At 42.3% G+C, this 21114-nt stretch overlaps 1 protein-coding gene and 1 non-coding gene across 2 annotated transcripts in view; both read left to right on the top strand.

Annotated features, from left to right (window-relative positions):
• Positions 1–21114, top strand: part of LOC126281905 (forkhead box protein O) — a 644432-nt gene that overhangs the window by 220798 nt on the left and 402520 nt on the right. The gene's annotated exons all lie outside the window — the stretch shown is intronic.
• Positions 13460–13532, top strand: Trnaa-cgc (transfer RNA alanine (anticodon CGC)). The gene has a single exon. It is a non-coding gene; the product is annotated as a tRNA-Ala (tRNA).

Raw genomic sequence — 21114 nt, 5'->3', positions numbered from 1 at the left:
TGTCGTGAGTAGTAAGCTCTCTAAGACGCTCTAAGATGCTCTCTAAGACGACGAGGACGCCTCAGCTGGAGGAGGAACTTCTTTGTGCATTTCACAACCGTCCTAGTGTCAGAATAAGATCACGTGACTGGTGAGTGCTACATGAGAACCCGCTGTATCCGCACCATGTACAGCGTACACAGCTGCCTGTTCCTACTCTGGTTCACTTCTGCGAATGATTCATTCAACATTGTGTCAACGGCCACTTCAATGAAAACGTGCTGTAGACGGATGGGGCTTCGTTTCAAAGTATATGATGAATGTGTAGAAGAAACTGAGCTCTAACATGGAAAGCAAGCATTTCCAGACCCATGGTGACAGTATTGTTGTCTACTAAAATTAACTGTTGCCAATGATCGGTTCCACATCTTTGCCGTGGTTAAATCCGGCATCACGGTTAATTAAGTTATTCATCAAACGTATACCAATAGCTTCCCAGAAGACTGAATCTCAAAGAGATTAAATAGTTCTTGAAAATCTGGATACTTTCTTAGTCCTTGCGTAGCTTGCCTCTAGTCAGTGCTTGCCCATGACAGATTTATCACCCACGACAGATTTATCAGACAATAGCAAGCGGCTGTTGTGTCCATGTTCGGCGCAACGTTAATAGACTGTATGCAAAGTACGTCCGATAGACGACAACCAACGCTGTAACGGCATCATACACACGCCCGCCTTCCGCAAAATCAAGTCATGCTTGACATGGCCAAGAGCGTGGCTCTTTGACGCTTACACAAAAAACTTTTTCTTTATATTTAGAAACATTCTTGAGTATTTCGATATAAGGGGACCGCGGTCTGTGGTGGCTCATTACAGATAGTATTTCTTTCATCCATGTCTCTTTAAATCTGTATTGCACTGAAAGTATACGCGCAATAGTGTAAATATCGATCGTATGCTCTGTGTACCTTGTCTGAGAACAAACTTTGTCCATGCACTCACCGTACTCGCTGTCCACAGCAGTAATGCCCATTTTACACGCCTCACTGCTGGACGAAAACCTTTACTTCATTCGGCCATTTCAAAGAAACTAAACTGCAGAAATTGTGTGTTTGAGTTACACAGGGAGATGGATGAACTGTTTTCAGGGGGTCGTACACGAGAGCTGGGTTTAAAATCATTTCTTGGATGCCAATTTAACTTGATCACTTAGAGTGACTGCTATAATGGTTACCTTGGCAAGGCCAGTAAGACAGTTCAGTGAGATAGTAATGACTCTAACGATGCCGTCATCGTCGGGATCTGGGTAGGTATTTGGACCAGATGGCTTAGCGAGAAGTCCATTCAAACTTCGTAGACAGACAACTTTTTATCGCAAAATTTGTATTCTCGTGCCTCGAATTTCGAACCAAAGCAATGAAAATTGTGATTCTGCCTGACTCATAAACTTCGAATGTGTTTATACACTAACATTCGCATGTTACAGTTACATGCGGATGTTTTTCTTTCTGTTCGTGTCCATATTAGCAAATGTAAGAAGAAATGCGACAGTGCGTTATTAAGAGATTACCTTTATCTTGTGCGTATGGTTGCTACTTAAAATGTACTTCTAATGCAGTAGAATAATTTAGTTCATCTGGACCGCAGAGTTTCCTAATTTTGACTACGACTTTGTGAAGAGAAACGTTTCCAAATATTTTTCGCAGAAACTGCGAGACACTGTTATGCTACCTAAAGTGACCTGTGTAAAAACTAGCTGTCTTCCAGTTCTCTCCATTCTCTTACGGCAGCGTTCGTAGGAATCTCGAATGTTAGAAAGATATGCAGTGCTGATTGCGCGAAGAGTTATGTAACAGCTCCTTCTCAATATCTCTGTATCGTAGATAAGCAAACTGCCCCAGAATTCGTGGTACGGGCTGAAGTTTTGCAGACACAAACAAATTCGGAAGTTACAGTAGCATACAAGGCAACGAATTTGACAGTAATGCTCTTTCTAACAATATACTCGCTGCTTCATTTTCACCCGGATTAGGAGGCGTAACATTTTAGACATCCAGAAAGAAACTTCGGCGTGCAGAGTACAGGGGAACTGCGGGTGAAAAAGACGTTTCGTGTCTTGAAATTGTAAATGGCCTCAAATGATGCAGGTAAGACAACAAATAAGGTTCCTAATAACTGCCGTTTATGGAAATTGTCGCTCCTGTTTCAGAGTGTCGGTCATGAATGATACAGGAGGCCATTACCAATTTAGATGACAGGAACGGGCGCGCGCCGAGTGTGGGCCGACCCAGAGAACCCCGGCCCCCCTCAAGGTATCCGCGTCTGGCGAGCAAGGACGCAGCACTCCGGTCTGCAGTGCGCTCCATTTGGAGGCTAGCTAACTTCCTTAGAAGCGCCATCCTTGTCCACAGAGCCAAAGCCGTCGGTCCCCTGAAACACGTCACCTCAGCGTAAATTGGTGGGGCCTTTCCTCGTGGAGGGAATGGCGTCGGTAGCGAGGGCTTTGACGCGAACGTGTTCTAGATCACAAAATTTCCACGGATATCGTTTAGGATTTAATAAATAATGGGCAGTGCCTTTTCGTTGGCCGACGTTGCTGTCACAGTTTATGAAGGGTTTATAGGCTGTTGTTGATTAGCCAGACGCCATCGTCATGCCTCGATAATTGTCTCTGCGATACTTGGTGATGACTAGCTAGCTCACTGGTAGTTGACTATTTCACTGAAGATCTCCACAATAAAGTTTTTATGAAAGATTTCATTATCTTGTGAACTACGAAGGGGAGGGGCTTCAAAAAGTAAGTTAAAAGTGTCGTTCCACGCTACGACCATTGCGCAACAAGAGTATGGCAAGTTGCCTGAAGAGAGTAACGTGTTATGGCTTTCCTGCATGCACAGCTATGCTCGGTACGGGTAACAGGCGCAACACAGTGTGCGGAAACTGCCAACGTTCTCCAAAGTAACACGGGACAGCAAGGGGCTTAACTGCGCGCGCGCGCGCATTCACTCACTCACGCACACACACACACACACACACACACACACACACACACACACACACACACACACACAATTGTGAAATAATTGTGAAATTCTAGCGGTATGTGAACCAAGTGCAAAGTTGCGTCCAGCCGTAGTGAAATGGTGCCAAAAATTTGACCAGGGCCGCACAGACGTGGGTCCCGCTGATCGGGAAGGAAGGCCGCCGACATCGACCGCACACAACCGCCAGCAGTCAAGTGGATTTCCCAACGATAAGGTCGTGCACACAGCTGTTCTCCAATAGCTCTGTGACCAACCACTGGATATGTATCGTCGAGAGGAATTAAACAGTTAGTGACTATGTAGAAAAACAGTAGCACGTGTGTCTGGGACTTTGAAGTGTAGTGCAGCAGCCAGTGAAAGGTACTTCGCCTGCCATAATAATGTCTAACTTACGGTATCAACTCCTCTATCACTGAATTTTCTGCCACCAAATGCTGGCCTTTTACAGGAAAATAAAAGAAAAGCTGCTACTGTTAGAAATAAACACGTAATTGTATTTGGCAGGTTTTTCTGAATCTTCTTCCTCTGCATAATACAAACCTCCTGTCTTTCCTTTTAGATTAAAGAAATCACGTGGTTTTATTGAATGAATGCGAACTTGAAATCCTTAGATACTAGATTAAAAAAAGTGTCCGTCTCTCTTTCGAAACCGACAGACAAAGGTAAAGTTTATTGAAACTGAAATTGTTGTACGGTCATGTAATGCAACACTAATACAACTAAAAAAGCTTGTAGGTATCTGTACCGTCGTTCCAGGAAAAAGGAGTATAGTTCTTGGAATGCCAATTAAAGTACTCGCCGTGTGCTGTAAAAAAGGCCAGGGGAGGAAATACAGGGTGTTTCAAACTGAATACACGGGTTTTAACGATTTGTAGCATTTATTGTATTCAACTTAGTTATAAATAATACCTCAAATGAAAGAACAACTGTAGCAGTTTTTTCACAGGTGTTCAATGTGAACACAATTCGTCACGCATCGAGTCTATAGGAGAGTTCTTCCCGAACCTTGATCAGTGCGTGTGGAGTAATTGTTGCAACAACGGTGTTTCTAAAGTCGAGTAGATCAGCTGGTAGCGGAGGCACATACATATTGTCTTTGATGTACACCAAAAGGTAAAAACTGCATGGCGTCAAGATCGTGTGTGAACGTGGAGGCCATGCAAAACAAGCTCTGTCATCCGGCCCCTTGCGACCAATCCAGCTGTCGGGTACAACGTCATTTAACCAATTGTATACTGAGTTACGCCAGTGAGTCTGCGCGCCATCTTGTTGCCAATAAAGTTTTGTGGTAGAACTTCTTCCATAGTTTTAGTGCCTCAACATAACAAACACCAGTTACAATTGATTTACTGAAAAACAAAGGCCCACAAACTTCCCGCCGGGATATGGCACAAAAAAACCATTCAATTTAGAGAAGTCTCATCGCTATCGTACAATATCGTGGAGAATTTGCTGATCCCCAGATACACACACCATGTGTGTTCACATTTCCACTTAGGTGAAATGTCAATTCTTCATCACGGAAGAAGACATGATCCAGATAATCTGCATCGTCATGCAGCAACATTTCATTTGCCAAGTTGGCAGGTAACCCGTAGTCTGTTTCTGTTAGCTTTAGCACTTGTAACAACTGCAGAAGATACGGACGTCGCTTTAAGCGTCTCCTTAAAAGTATTCAAACAAGATGTCGCTGGAACTTCTAATTCACGACTAGCCTTCCGTAGTAATTTCTTAGGCTACGCGTGAGACTCTCACTCCTCATTCTTGATCGTTCCATGTTCTTCCCTTTGAGTATGGGTATACAAACAAAACTGTTTGAGTTTCTCTTTTATTTGATGTTTTATTTCTAACTGTAAGCTGAATATAATAAATGCTACAATTCTTTAAAACCCGTATATTCATTTTGAAACACCCTGTACTTAAGGCTGATTACTTATTTTAATTGTTCGTGTTCCGTAAGTGTCAATCAAACAACAGATTCTATCAGCATCTCAGTTTGTGTTTGACCACAGTGCAGGATAAAATTTATTGGTCTTCTATTAGACAATATTTATCCACATCCTTGTAAGTACACAGAGGCACACTGAAATATTGCATTCTGTGTAACATAACGAGCCAAATATTTCATATTTTTCAGATTTTACATTCAGCTACTCTGAAGCCCTTTGGACGTTACAAACATGTAGCCATCTACCGTTGGGACAGGAAGACGATTTGCTATTCTGATTTGGAAATAAAGAAACACCTCAGGATACTAAGAAAATATGTTTTAGGCTTTTAAACAACTAATTTCCTTCACCGTAGATATACGATTTCGGTATGTTGTTAATTATTTACTTTGGGTTGTGATGGACATCTTTGAGACATCTTTGCGGATCCAGAACCGACCCAAAAGTTGTACACACCTGAGTTTCGGAACCAGAACTCTACCGAAGGAAATGTCGACAGATTTTGGGAAAATGCCTTAGGTATAAGTATGGCGTAGGCTGCTCGTGTCGAATGGATAATGTATTTCGGCAGCTGTTGGGGAAAGCAGTAAATTTTGTACGAACATAGATTGTTTCTCGTGTTTCACAATTTAATATCACAGGCTACCTTCATGGACTATCCTCTAGGCCACAATAAGTGGAATGTACACTCACCCACTGCTCTTTCCGTATGACTTCAAGTCTACTAAGTCTACGGTTTTCAATTGTAACTTTTAAGAGTAACAAACTGTTCTGTATTAAAATGCTATTTTTCGACACGTTGTTCGTAGATTATATCAAAGCAAGAATACTTAAATATTCAGTGGAATTACAGCTGCCCGTCTCCAAAAATCTGACGGTAGCAATCACTTACCTCTTTTTTTATACGCATTCTCTAAACTGTTACACACTGAAGTGTTACACGTAATCCTTCTTATTTGACGTGTACCGTTTCTGACGGACAGTGTCACTTCAAAATTATTTGGTGCTTGGAGTATACCAAACAATAGTTGGAGAATTAATCTACCCATCATTGACGATAGTAAATGTAATACGAGATAAATTTGTCTCTTATACAGGAGTACACAAATGGATCTCCTATTATAAAATTTATTCCTTCATCTTCAGTGATTTTCGTGTGCGTTTTATATTGGTCAGCGCTACGCTCATCCTTATTTCACCGTACGACCAGAGCCTCCAGAACAGCGCTCTGTTTGCTCATCCTGATGTTCTTGGCCTTCGGAGCTGCCTTAACGCCTCCTCGGGGCAGTCAGCTGCTGTTGCAATCGACGTAGCTGCACAAGGCTTTCTGAGCCGGCAGATCGTACAAAACTGGTTTATTTCTGTTCTTTCCGTCGCAGCCAACATTTCGACGGTCACATTCTGTTTTAAAAGATCCCAGTAACCAGATTATCCGACGTTCACTGACAGACTACATACATACACGCCTAGAAATGAATGGCTAATCATGAGTTCTCTGAGGTGCAATAACGTTTTTGTGTCACCTATAAATTTTAGTTCTTCTGGCATGATTCGTCTGTAAACTAACCGACTCACTTATATCTAAAGTGGCAGTTTGAAGTCTTGTCCCTCCTGCCCCTTTTGTGAATTTCTGCGGATGCCGATGAAATCTACGGCCAATGTGTCGAAAAATAGCATTTCACCCTTTTAAAAGTTAAAATTGAAAGACATTTGTGGCCAACTCGTACGAAACGTAATATTTTGCGTACAGTGTACTGTAATTATGCAAATGAAGGAAATACTGATGGACGTTGGGCGAAGAAAGTTCAAGCGTCAGAAAGTCAGAAACTGAATTACATGAGCGGCTACGTTCGGGAATTCCCGTCACAGCCTCGACGTGGTGAATCGGGTGGATGCCATTACTCGTGCAGACTGGCAACACATATCTCGACAACTTGCTCTAAGGCTACCAGTGAGAATTGTACGTGCGTGTCAAAGTTTGACACACCTGGATGTTCTAGGTGTGCTCAAGATAGGTTTCACGAAAGCTCAAACAGATCACAATATTCAAAAATAGATCATTTCATGTGAATGGTTGAAGCAGTTTGAGATCCATGGAGAGGTTTTTCTGTAACTGGTTACAGGTGCTCCACTTTGAGCCGGAAGCAACAACGGATTCACTGGTTCAAATGGCTCTGAGCACTATGGGCCTTAACAGCTGTGGTCATCAGTCCCCTAGAACTTAGAACTACTTAAACCTAACTAACCTAAGGACATCACACACATCCATGCCCGAGGCAGGATTCGAACCTGCGACCGTAGCAGTCGCACGGTTCCGGACTGCGCGCCTAGAACCGCGAGACCACCGCGGCCGGCAACGGATTCACTTGGGTAGCACGTGGTACAGTCACTAAACGGAAGAAACTCAAGGCAGCTCCCGTCTCGTAGCAAACTCACGATGAGAATCATATGGCATAGTGATACTGTCATTCTCGTGGATGTATTGCTTATGTGGATGTATTGCTTGTGATTTAAAGACTTGACCCTTTTGGCATTTGTGGAGACTCTGAAGAAACTCAGGAATAGTTTCCATCGTATTCTATCCGACAAAAACGAAAGAAATCTCATTCGAACACGTCAATGCACGTCCACACTCAAGTTCGAGAACCCGGGAACGTATCACCAAATTGGATTGGACATCATTACCTCATCTACACCCTAGCTCTGACCTGGAGCCCTTGGACATCCATTTGTTTGGTGCACTTCCGTATTCTGTACTTCGGATATACTTCAAGTTGATGACGGAGTAATTAATGCAGTGAGAAGCTGCTACGAACAAAGATCAAGAACTTTAACCAAAGGGAATACATCTCTTACACAACGCTGGCGCAAGGCCATAGAACGTGATAGCGACTATGTAGAAAAACAGTACATATAGAAAAATTGATTGATATTGCCACCAAATTCTAACTCGTAAGAATAGAGATACGACCGAGAAAAAAATTTGGGGCATTATTTATTGAGCAACCCTCGTTGCAGTACTATACAGTGTATCTCGATTTCAGCGGGTAAGAAACTAGCGGAAAACTTACTTGTGTACACGAAGTGTAAATTAGTTTAGTCTATCCACTGCATCTTTAATTGTTTCATGCTTCTCTTATAAGAAGATGCTGTCAAAACTTGATCCGAATGGCGGTAGGCCAGTTTTCTCTTCCGTGTAACTGAACAGTTTTTTTAATCTGTTTAATAGCAAACTGGTTCTAGAGAGATTCGAACGTCATTAGAAGAAACTCACTCACCTTGGTCCCCCACGATGGTAACTGTCTAACGAGAAGTGTGGAGATCTTCTCGTTAAATATTTCTCGGAGCCTACGACGAGTTTTTCTACAAGGAGTATGTTTGCGGCAGGTCACGAACTCTAGTGAATGTACGAATGTCACTTTCGCAATTTTAAGAATTTTGCTTAAAGATACATGACGATCAATCAATTTTCGTGAAGGTTCAAAGTAAAGTATCATTGACGCTGGAGTTAATTCATTACAATATGCTGTTGAGCTAGGATACAAATTGCGATCGTGGTCATAAAAAACATAGGTCAATTCCTCGCTCTACCAAGCTATTCAAATACCTACATTGTTGCGTTCTCATACCATAGAGAGAGCGTTCACTAGTGTGCAAGTCACTGCATATGTATGATTAATTCGCTACCAGCTTAAACTACTACTGATACTGACCTGAAGGATCTGCCTTGTACTATCACGGTATTTTAGTTGAGAGTGACACCTGTCGTGAACACGGAGCGTACTGTGAACTAAGCTTAACTGACAGTAACACCGATCACGTTCACGACGACGATCTACTCTTCAGTCCTACTGGTATGTGACGTCGTCTTCAGCTCTCGCTCGGGAAACCGATGAAACATTCTTTTTACAGAAAATCGAGAAGTTGTATCCACGTGCGAAGGGCAGCAAAGGCAGGAAGAATGCGACAGCTACGCAATAAGAGCTGAAGTGACGCCATGCGGAAAATCGCATAATGTTGTGAAGCTTGTGATGGCTTTAGACGTTGCGGCTGGGTACTCAACGGCAAACATAGGTCTCCGTTTCTCATTTTGACTTGGTTTCACCTCGTATCCCCGCGGAGAACTGAAGTCAGTAGAACTGAGTGGAGTATGAAGGCATCTGCGAAGCGTCCTTTGTTCCTTACTAAACATCGGGAATCACGTGGAGTCTCTTTATCAGCTGCGTCTCCGTCACGCGATAAGTCAGCTCGATAAAACACTCCGCTTCTTTACGGCCTAAAGCCCCAAAGACCCAGGACCGACATGTTCGAGGCCTTTAACTTACAAAATATGAGACAAGTGGATATCTGCCGATAAAAAATCGTATATAAAAAAAAACTAGGACTTTGCCCCGCAGAAACACCGATCCAGAGAAAATGGCGTAACGTTTTGTGACTTCCATGCATGAATATTAAATATGAAGTACACACTCCTGTCTTCGGTGATCAAACACACAAAATACATACCACTAAAGCTACTTAGACAGCATGCCTAACTGTGTTATTTAGACCTTCTAGTCTCTCGATTAAGATTAAATTCGTGACAAACAGAAAAATAAACTTCGACCAGTAGCTGTGAGGTAGTAAGTGCAGTTTAAAACAGTGGTGTAGCCTGTATGTCAACTATTAAATGCCACAGAACATTAGACGTATATCGCACTTCAAACTCCCTGACAGAAAAAATAGAATTTTATGACAGATACTGAATCCAAACTCCAGAAATGTGTGAGCAGCTCTCTTACCAACGTACATATTCGAAGACATCGAGTTCTCTCGTAGTGGAGAAAGTCCGTGGTACTGAGATACGTTGGCCTCGCTAGTCCGTACGTTGTGCACCCTTAATATGGGAAGGAAAGCACAAAACTAGAGAGCACGTGTGTGTGTGTGTGTGTGTGTGTGTGTGTGTGTGTGTGTGTGTGTGTGAAAGAAGACATTTCCAACACACTTCTCAAACTGTTTTTATCACTGGATTGGAAGATAACACAAACGAACTGTGAAAACAATAAAAAATAGCACTGCCCCAGTCGTCTTATCGTAGTAGTAGTATTGATGGTTGTGAGGACTAGGGCTAGTGTTAAAGACTTTCTTGATACATCCCACTCTCTAGCTCTGTAATGCATCGGAAAAGACGAAATTAGCTGTTGAAATCAGTAAATTGAAAGACAGTGCAAATGATTCTCGAATTAAAAATGTGCAACTGAAATAACTGTGAGGATAATGAATGAATGAATGTGGAAGTTATCTGTGCTGAGCGAGTCTAGTGTGACAAGGGTACAGCTGATCATGATGCTGGTCACTGGGGTAAGTTGTAAAGTCAGTGGCTCTAAGTTTGCCAGCGTACGTAGTTGACGTTTGTAGAGAGACGTCTCGTGTATAAAACGTTCTAAAATTTATCGAAATTAATGGAATATAAACTTGAGATCCAAGAGCTGCATTATTGGGTCCACTGTTTCTGATGTGTGTAAATGTCATTCCATATAACACTCAAGTAGAGTTAGTTCTTGTACTAAATAAATTGTATACCAGTCCCAGCAGAAATACAGCAATTTACGAAACTGTTAATAATTTATTTAAAATGACTGCAAACGGACTGCGTCTTTAGTAAAGAAAAGAAGTACTCTGTTCAGTTCTGCACTTAGAGATATACATAGCCAATGATAAACCTGAGACGTGTGAAAGAGGGTGTAATAATGGATCTACAGAATTTTTGGCTTTACATATTGATGAGAAATGAAAAACATTTTAGAGCTTTTTATACAATAATAATAATAATAATAATAATAATAATAATAATAATAATAATAATAATAATAATAATAAGCGGTGCTCAACCACACAGTCTCGTTTGCAACTGTTCAAAGTTTTTGGCGGTTTTAACTATAGCGTTGCAGCAATATCTTCTCTCTGTTACTGGTTAGAGATTAGGAGGAACAATGAGGTCCAAAATATATATATATATATATGAATTACCCTTCATTAAAATTAACTTCAGATCGGAAAGGGTGAATGATGCTGCTATCAAATTCTTTAACCGCTTTTCTAAATTTGAAAGTAAGCTAAAAAAGTTCCTTCTGGGCAATGCCGTCAGCTTCGAAAAAGAATTTTTTATTCAGAAACTGGTATGTTATTTATTGCTAAAGTAAAACGAATTACGTGCGGTACCAAACTAAATACTATTTTTTGAAAGTTCCTGGTGTATTAAAACGGTGTGCTGGACCGGAGCTCTAACCTGCTTTCCCTTTCTTGGGCAAGCGCTCTACTGTCTGAGCCTCTTGTTTCATTTTTAATTTTTTTTTTTTTTGCTCTTTTGGATCGTCATAGTTCTCGGCATTTGGTCTGGGCGGACGTTACGTGACAGATGTTCAAGTTGATCGTTGAATACTTCACTCATTTTTTTAATTATTATTACAGAGGGCAGTCAGCTCTCTTGAGCGAACACGCTGAGCTACCGTGCGGCGAGGTACCCGAACACGACTTACGACCGGCACTCGTCTCCTGCCTTCCACACTTCTCTTGAAAGACAGGTTATTGCGGAGTCGTGGCCTAGGCACAGCTTTAGGGCTGTCTCCAGAGTGAATGATATTTTTTGTTATGTGTACTTGTATGTAAAGGGTCAGCATGCAGCCATATTTAAATACGAATAATGTTAATCTTCTTCTTCTTCTTCTTCTTTTAGTGCTCAGCCCTGAGATTTGTTTGTAGCAGAGCGCCATTCCTCTCTTCTGTCAGACTTCCTCTTCATTTCCATGTACTGTTACATCCAACATCATTCACGATCTGTTGCATGTATGATATCCTTGGTCGCCTCCGCCGATTCCTTCCCTCAATAGCCTCCTCGTGCTGCTGTTCCAATGATGTTGTTGTGTCTTAGGATGTGGCCTACAAGTTTCTCTTCTTATCTGGATGTGCCTCCACAGAGATCTGGTTTCCTGTACTCTTCTAAGCACATCTTCATTTGTTACATTGTCTCTCTAGCTGATCTTCATCATCCTTCCATAGCACCACAACTCCAGGCCAGGCCTTCAGCCGTCTTCTCTCTTCTCTTGCCTTTGTCCAAGTTTCACATCCGTACAGGCCACACTCTAAACGAAAGCTTTCATGATACGTTTCCTTATTTTCAGACGGTTGTTCTTGCTGGTGAGTAAGTTCCTCCTTAGAATAAATGCAGTTTTGGCTGTTGTATTCTGCCCACAACTTTTTCCGGCTTCTATCAACCCTCTTGATTTTGCTTCCCATACAGGTAAATTCCTCTATCACTTGAGAGGTTGATATTCTGCTTCTTTAGTGCATACCATCATTACAGTCTTTTCCTTGTTTATTCTCATTCCATACTGATTGCATACAATCCTTTCCATTGTTCTGAGGACTTCCTCTAGATCTTCTTTTGTCTCCGTGACTATATTAGTATCATCTGCATAACGTAGCATGTCTATTTTCTGTCCGTTAATTTTGATCTCCACCTCAGTAGCTTCTCGAACTTGGTCTATAGCTTCCTGGATGTAAGCGTTGAATATAAGAGGGGAGAGAGCACATCCTTGTCTTACCCCTTTTCTAATATTTGTTTCTTGTTCCTGCTGACAGTTTCTGGTCATTGCCACCTCATTGTTATAGAAACTGAATATCACACGGATGTCTATACTTCATTCCACTTTTCCTCAGCACTCTGAACATTTATCGCCAGTTAATGTTATCAAATGCCTTTTCCATGTCTACAGAGGCAGTATAAGTTGGTTTATTTTTCTGTAATTGCTTTGCGGTAAGGAGTGTCAGTGCCAGAATCGCTTCTCTTGTTCCTAATCCCCCTCTGAAACCAAACTGATCTTCACTCAGCATAGCCTCCATCTTCTCTTTGACTCTCCTCAGAATTATTTTTATGAGAATTTTTGATGCCTGTGATATTAAGTTTAAAGTTCGATACTGTTCACATTTTGTAGCTGCTGCCTTCTTTGGTGTAGTTAATAACGTGCAAAATGCCTCGTTACACATCGTTGCGATGACAGATTGAACATATAACTAACTTAAGGTCTCTCTACACGCCGGTGACTTACGTCCCAAGTGTGGTCTCTGAAAGTACCATTGAGGACAGGCGTATTGTTCTTACAGTGCCGTCATTACCGTCCGTAGTTAAGAAACTGAAAGGTTACGGAATAAACCTCGCAGACTGCCGGCGGCTTGGCAGCGAGTGCTACAATACTTTCACTCCGAACAGCTTTGCTAGTTGGCAGTGCAGTGCTTTACGGCTTGCGAAGACAGCATTATAGCTACTGATAACGGTATCGTGCGTGCGGCGTTGATTGCGAGCCTTGTTGTATTTTACAGTTCTTTAATTTTTGGCTTTTATCTGTCGCGATAACGCTGTCAATGTTTGCCATTATCCGTGTCCGTCACAGCAGTCTCTTGCCATAAACGCACTGTTAGTCCTATCGCATCACTGTATCGCACATACCGAGCGAGGTGGCGCAGTGGTTAGCACACTGGACTCGCATTCGGGAGGACGACGGTTCAATCCCGTCTCCTGCCATCCTGATTTAGGTTTTCCGCGATTTCCCTAAATCGTTTCAAGCAAATGCCGGGATGGATCCTTTGAAAGGGCACGGCCGATTTCCTTCCCAATCCTTCCCTAACCCGAGTTTGAGTGTGTTTTCTTCAGCTGTATTGCAAAATACTAGAGATGTAATAACATGTTGCTAGAATGTTGGGAGTGTGGAGGTTGGAGACGCTGACTCATCTTCGGTATAGGCGGTACTTTGAGCTCTGTGGATCGTCACTGACAGTCCTGGGATTATTGCTGACCTTGATGATGTGTGCATCTATGGTTGAAGATGGCACAGTGTATCTGTGGCTGTTCTGATTTTCAAGAGACATAAATACTTCACTGGTAACGGAAGAAAGCCTTAAAATAAGACACAGGGTCACGTCAGTCGAAAAGCGCCAATGGGCAGGGTAAGGAATTTCGCGATTTGCATTAAGTCATCACGGTTAAGCATAGTGAAAATAAGCAGTTAGCTGGCGTCACTTTTCTGTTTTATTTCAAAGTCTTATTAACATACATCGAAGTTACTGGAAGCGTATAGAAAACCTTACCATTTGTTCCATTACGTAAACACAAGTTTTCTAAGCTTGCTGTTTCGCATTACTGAGACGTATAGCAAAAAACAAAAGAGGTAGCGCAGATTGCCAGAACAATAGCACTCTGTGAGGGGAGCCTGTAAACGTCCATCAGAGAAGATTTACAGACCTCATTCCAGGGTTCTGTGCACCTGTGAATGAACATCCACACAGGACTTCCACTGCTGCCTACCGTCGATTTGTGCGTGTCCAAGTACTGTTCTTTCTCGAATGCACGGGGTTACTGCAAAAATTGTTTCTTCCTATTTTCCGCAAGTGTAAAAGTAGTTAGTTACAATTTATTCTCGTACTTCTTTCAACTTTCATCTGTCATCAGAGCTGTTACAGTATTTATAATCCTGTTCAATGAGACATTCGTCTACTTCACGACAGGGCATCGTTACACGTTACTGCGAAGAACTGTGAAAGTGACTTGGTCTTTACTCTTTCGCCACGCTCCGTAAGTTCAATAGAAATTCGTCTTGACTGTCGTAATGGGTAATTGTCATCATCATCCTTATGACCTTACGACGCGTGGCTGACGTGACAAGTTTCCATTGTAGTCCCTCCCACTATGAATTGTAATCTAAACCGACCATTTACGACTTGTCATCTTTGTCGGTACCCTGATTTCCTTCCGCGATGGCATCTTCGATACTTTCGGTAGTTGTCGCTTCGCTGTTAATCCATGAAACCTCAAAGAAGCGTATAAAATACATGAAATGCAACGAATTACGTTCCTCTTTGAGAACCTGTCAGAAAGAGAACTTTCTTTTCAAGTCGACAGTAGGGCCTATTCCTCAACAACGTTAATACTGCACACAAAACTAACTATGAGGCCAACCGATTCGTGAGGCATATCTGCACTGACAGACGGAAAGGAACACCCTTTCACTGTATATTCTTAAATTTTAGTATCACGTCTTTCGTATGGTAGAGGATGCGTAACTGAGCATATTAAGGTACGGAACTAATGCTCAGGAATGAATTTTTATTTTTACTAATATCAATAACTTAGATTTTATACCAATACCGTTCCACTCTCGAACAGCACGTGGGAAAAACGAAAACTTAAATCTATCCGTGCGAACTCTGATTTCTCATATTTTATTATGGTGATCATTTCTTGCTATGTATGTGGGAATCAACAAAATATTTTCGCCTTCTAAGGAGGAAGTGGGCGATGGAAAACGTCGCGTATCATATACGTGATTCTCTCTCCCCTATTTCACGATAATACAAAACGAGATGTCCTCCTTCCAACTTCTACCATATCGTTCGTCAGTTCTCAGCGGGAAGGATCCCATACCGAACAGAGCAATATTCTAGCAGAGGATAGACACGTGTAGGAGACCCGTTGCTTCTTCTAAGTGTTCTGCCAACAAAACGCAGTCTTTCAATTGCCTTCCCATGACATCTATGTTATGGTTCCAATTTATGTTGTTCATTGTTGTAATTCCTAGGTATGTAGATGAATTGACAGCCTTCAGATTTGTGTGGTGTATCGTGTAAGCGAAATATAACCGTTTCCTTCTAAGTATCATATGGATGCTCTCGAACTTTTTGTTGTTTAGAGTCATTTTTCGCACCATACAGAGTCTCTGGTTCAAAAATGATTCAAATGGCTCTAAGCAGTATGGGACTTAAAATCTGAGGTCATCAGTCCCCTAGACTTAGAACTACTTAAACCTAACTAATCTAAGGACATCACACACTTCAATGCCCGAGGCGGGATTCGAACCTGCGACCGTAGCACCAGCGTAGTTCCAGACTGAAGCGCCTAGAACCTTTCGGCGACATCGGCCGGCTAGAGACCCTCTTTCCCTTGTATCTTTATGCCGCATCGGCGCAGAGTGCACAGGGTTAGCAACGGATTTATCATGCTTAGTTTAAGGGGTGGCCGGATGCCCCCTCTTCCTGTCTGTCCCCTGTCCCGCCTGCCCCCCCCCCCCCACCCCCCCCACCCCACCCCTAGAAAATTAATAAAAATTTCTCCTCTGTTTGAAGTGAGATTTCATTCAGCACGACTGGACGTAGAAATCCATCATGTACAAGTCCCAGTCGGTTAGGTGCTGTTGCTCGTGGCAGCCTCACTAACGGATTTCAAGTAACATAATCAGCCTGCCTCTCACGTGTTACTGCTTCAAAACTTCGTGTCACCTGACGGATTATTTTCCTTGGTTCCTCATGTCAAAATGCATTTTTTGGATTATTTACCGTGTGCATAGTTTTACATTGGCAGCCAGCTCCAGTGTTAAAGGTGTCCATTTTGAGAAGCGACATCCTTAGTCCCTTGTGTTGGTCCCGTGTCAGTATTTGAGACAAGTAGAGACGTACCGTCCTAAGGTAAGTTTCGTCGTTTGCGTTTGTTTGGTTGTATTGCTCCGTAACGTCGACCATTTTGTGTAGTGTTGTTTCCTAACAAACTTAACAGTTTGTCTTCTTCCTCTTGCTCCCTTCACAGAACAATTGAAACTGAAGTTACTTCTCGCCGTGTACTTCCTCTAGGGGTTGGCGTTGGGCATAGGAGGGAGGAGGCAGCTACCAAAAGATACGGCCTCGTACTTGACGAGGTCGGTTAGTTGTGCAGGACGTGGCGGCTGCTCGCAGCCCGCCTAGTGACACAGCAGCAGCCGCCGACCGGACAATTCGTGGAAAGCGGCGAAACACGAGCCCGGCCGACACCGAAGCCCGCTCGTCCGGCGTGCGCGGTGCCCGCCGCTGTCGCTCTGCGGCGTCCCACAATCCTCGCCCCCTTCACATCAGCACTCGACAATGCCGCACGCTCGTGGGACAGACCCGCGCCTGAAGAAAGTGCGATGTGCAGTAAAGGGAGACTGCAGAATACTCGAGGTCCGTGACTGAAGTTGCGCGTCAGAACTGCAACGAACCTGTATCTTCCGTACGGATCCCACGTCGCCGTACTGATCTTCAGTCCAGAGACTGGTTTGATACAGCTCTCCATGCTACTCTATCCTGTGCAAGCTTCAACATCTCCGAATATCTACTGCAACCCACTTCCTTCTGAATCTGCTTACTGTGTTCATCTCTTGGTCTTCCTGCACTCCCCTCCAATACTAAATTGGCGATCCCTTGATGCCTCAGAACATGTCCTAACAACCAACCACTTCTTCTAGTCAAGTTGTGCCTCAAATTCCTCTTCTCCCAGATCCTATTCAGTACCTCCTGATTAGTTACGTGATCTACCCATCTAATCTTCAGAATTCTTCTGTAGCACCACATTTAGAAAGCTTCAATTCTTTTCTTGTCTGAACTATTGATCGTCCGTGTTTCACTTGCATACATGGCTAAACTCCATACAAACATTTTCAGAAAAGACTTCTTGACACTTAAATCTCTACTGGATGTTCACAAATTTCTCTTCTTCAGAAACGCTTTCCTTGCCATTGCCAGTCTTCCCATTATATACATGAGTTATTTTTCTCCCCAAATAGCAAAACTCATCTACGACTTCAAGTGTCTCATTTTCTATTCTAATTCCCTCAGCATCACCTGATTTAATCCGACTGCATTCCATTATCCTCTTTTTGCTTTTGCTGATGTTCATTTCGTAACCTTCTTTCAAGACACTGTTCATTCCGTCTAAGTGCTCTTCCAGGTCCTTTGCTGTCTCTAAGAGAACTGCAAAGTCGTCGGCGAACCTCAAAGTTTTTATTTCCTCTCCATGGATTTTAATTCCTACTCCAAATTTTTGTTTCGTTTCCTTTACTGCTTGCTCAATACACAGATTGAATAACATCGGGGATAGGCTACAACCCTGCCTCACTCCCTTCCCAACCACTGCTTCCATTTCATGCCCCTCGACTCTTATAACTGCCATCTGGTTCTCTGTACAAATTGTAAATTGCCTTTCATTCCCTGTATTTTACCCCTGCCACCTTCAGAATTTGAATGAGAGTATTCAGAATGGTTCAAATGGCTCTGAGCACTATGGGACTTGACATCTGAGGTCATCAGTCCCCTAGAACTTCGAACTACTTAAACCTAACTAACCTAAGGACATCACACACATCCATGCCCGAGACAGGATTCGAGCCTGCGACCGTAGCGGTCGCTCGGTTCCAGACTGAAGCGCCTAGAACCGCTCGGCTACACCGGTAAGAGAGTATTCCAATCAACATTGTCAAAAGCTTTCTCTGCGTCTACAAATGTTAGAAACGTAGGTTTGCCCTTCCTTAACCTGTCTTCTAAAATACGTCGTAGGGTCAGTATTGCTTCACGTGTTCAAACATTTATGCGAAATCCAAACTGATCTTCGCCGAGTTCGTCTTCTACCAGTTTTTCCATTTGTCTTTAAAGAATTCGTGTTACTATTTTGCAACTGTGACTTATTAAACTGACAGCTCGGTATTTTTCACAACTGCTTTATTTGGGATTGCAATTGTTACATTCTTCTTGAACTCTGATCCTATACAGCAAGTGAATTATCTGATCACGTGTGACGCCGTGGCGCAGAACTTCATTCTGCCAGTACATCTCCCCTACTCATTCCACACTGCAAGCTAAATCGAGTTTCAAACTATGTCTCGTTGTGTGCTGGTAAGGTAGTGTGGTGCTACAGCTTCAAAACGTGCGCTCACACCGCTGTAGAGCGAAAATTCAGTCCGGAAACAATCGCCCTGGCTGCGGGTAAGTCATGTCTCCGCTATATGCTTTTAGAGTGCTAGTCACAGAAGGTATGCACGAGCACTACTACTACTACTACTACTACTACTACTACTGTGAAGTTTGGAAGGCAGAAGATGAGATAAAAATAGTGGACACTGATGAGTTTCTTTAGAGACCGCTACCAGCCACAAAATTTTGTTGACTGACTTAAATTATGTAATGAAGCAATATGTTTCAGGGTATTAACTCCATCTTCAGGCTACAGTGGCAGTACAAAACACCTAACAACAGTACACTTAGATATTAATGTCGTAATGCAAATGGACAGAAATTTTAAAACCCGTTTTAAATAACATATTGACCGTTTCAGACTTTGTAGAGCTAACAGATCATCTATAGCAAAGCATATAGACGAAACAGGAAACAGTCTTGTAATAGACAACGATCTACAGGTCTGCATATTTTCGAGAAGAGATGGAAAATGCACATCTTGGAGGAGTCTGAAAAATTCATAAATGGCCAGAAGTAGTAAAACGAGATCGTGAATAAAATGACAGATTTGAAGAACACACAGTTCTTCACCAAGTTTACTTCAGCACTGTTAACATAGAAAAAACGTAACAATTAAAAATGTATTTGAATCTGTGTTCATATAGCAATATCTTTGTAATGGTTTGAAGTAATTTTTATAGTGTCGTTTTTAACACAAAATTGTCACATTCTTTCTTACAATATTTCTTTGGCCAACACCACAAATGCGACAGAAAGATGTGCAGAAGAGACTACTAGTGTCTAATAACACCGGTATCGACACATCTATTGTTGTTTCAAGCGTAATTTCGAAAGTTGTGAACACTGCTTAACAAGAGCCAAGGAACCATAGCAATGCAGGCAACTGAACGCACCATAAGAAGCTCGTTATTTCATATGATCAAAGCGAGTGATTCTTTAAAATTGTTTACGTGAACAGCGGACCAAGAAACGAAATGAGTATTCCCTCATTTTAGGTTACCCTCCTCTTTCTCTACGGGATCACCACACTCCCAGTAGATTAACAGTCAGTATGGCTTTCAGAAATGCAAGTAAAACTGTGGCACTGCGTCGCGAGTCGTGCTTCGTAGTGTGAAGATAACCCTACAGTACAACATAGGTTTTTCTTCCTATTTCCTTTCTTTCGGTGATACGTTAAGAGATTTATTATAGAATAGATTCTGTAACTTCGTTTCTATGTGCAACTTTGTTTCTGGTTGCGTTATGTAGTTGCTATTAATGGAATTGCCATTTCGTTTGTATCATGCTGTGTGTTCACACGTTTATTAATATGTTATTTAAATCTATTTTCTGTGGACCTAATAATGTGAAGATGTTACGTTGTATAAATTTATAAATCGATGTACTCGAAATTTTTGAAACTCTAATGTTCAGCGAGATTTGTTGAGCTATAGAGAGAACGGAATTTGATTGTCATGGTTCTGTCAAGCGTCCTCTATACTGCAGGGTGAAACATTGTCCTAGAGATAGCTCTTTGGACATGATGAAGTAATTCTCCATGTTTGTACTAGAGGAGTGAAGAATGCAGCTGAAGTTCTTGTTCCTTTTGCAAGCCCGGATGCTTCAGCTACTGAGAGTATTGGCCACAACAGGATAAGTTAAGAAGCTGAATCGCAGACTGTTTCACCGGAAAGGCTCAGGAAGTTTTTCCTCTGAAGATGTATTTGCAAAGGCAGATGTGAAGAACCTTAAGTAATTGTGCCACAACTGCCAATGAAGAATGTAGTAGGTAAACAGTTTTGAAGAAGTACTGCTAAATACAAGCAATGTAAAGTGCATACCACAATAAAATTAAGTTCTAAGGACGCCAGCATTGTTAACAATGAAGTTTAGCACTGTTACCGACTATGCGCTACGAAGGCTCTGTAGCATATAGCTGTTAGGTTCTTCAAAGAGTTTCAGGATGATAAAGAAAGCGAGTCAAATGAAGTAAAACATTGTTAACGGCAAATAAAAGGATTGACGTTTAATTGAGTAGGAAAAAGATAAAGCTTCCGAATACGACTTAGGGCTTGCATTTAAATGTAATCAGTATTCAGCATGTCACAAACTCGGTCACAGATATACACTCCTGGAAATGGAAAAAAGAATACATTGACACCGGTGTGTCAGACCCACCATACTTGCTCCGGACACTGCGAGAGGGCTGTACAAGCAATGATCACACGCACGGCACAGCGGACACACCAGGAACCGCGGTGTTGGCCGTCGAATGGCGCTAGCTGCGCAGCATTTGTGCACCGCCGCCGTCAGTGTCAGCCAGTTTGCCGTGGCATACGGAGCTCCATCGCAGTCTTTAACACTGGTAGCATGCC

The sequence above is a fragment of the Schistocerca gregaria genome, chromosome 1 (genome assembly GCF_023897955.1).
Source record: "Schistocerca gregaria isolate iqSchGreg1 chromosome 1, iqSchGreg1.2, whole genome shotgun sequence".
Classification (NCBI taxonomy): domain Eukaryota; kingdom Metazoa; phylum Arthropoda; class Insecta; order Orthoptera; family Acrididae; genus Schistocerca; species Schistocerca gregaria.
The sequence above is the reverse complement of the archived record's forward strand: the minus strand, read 5'-3'. Positions and strand labels throughout refer to the sequence as shown.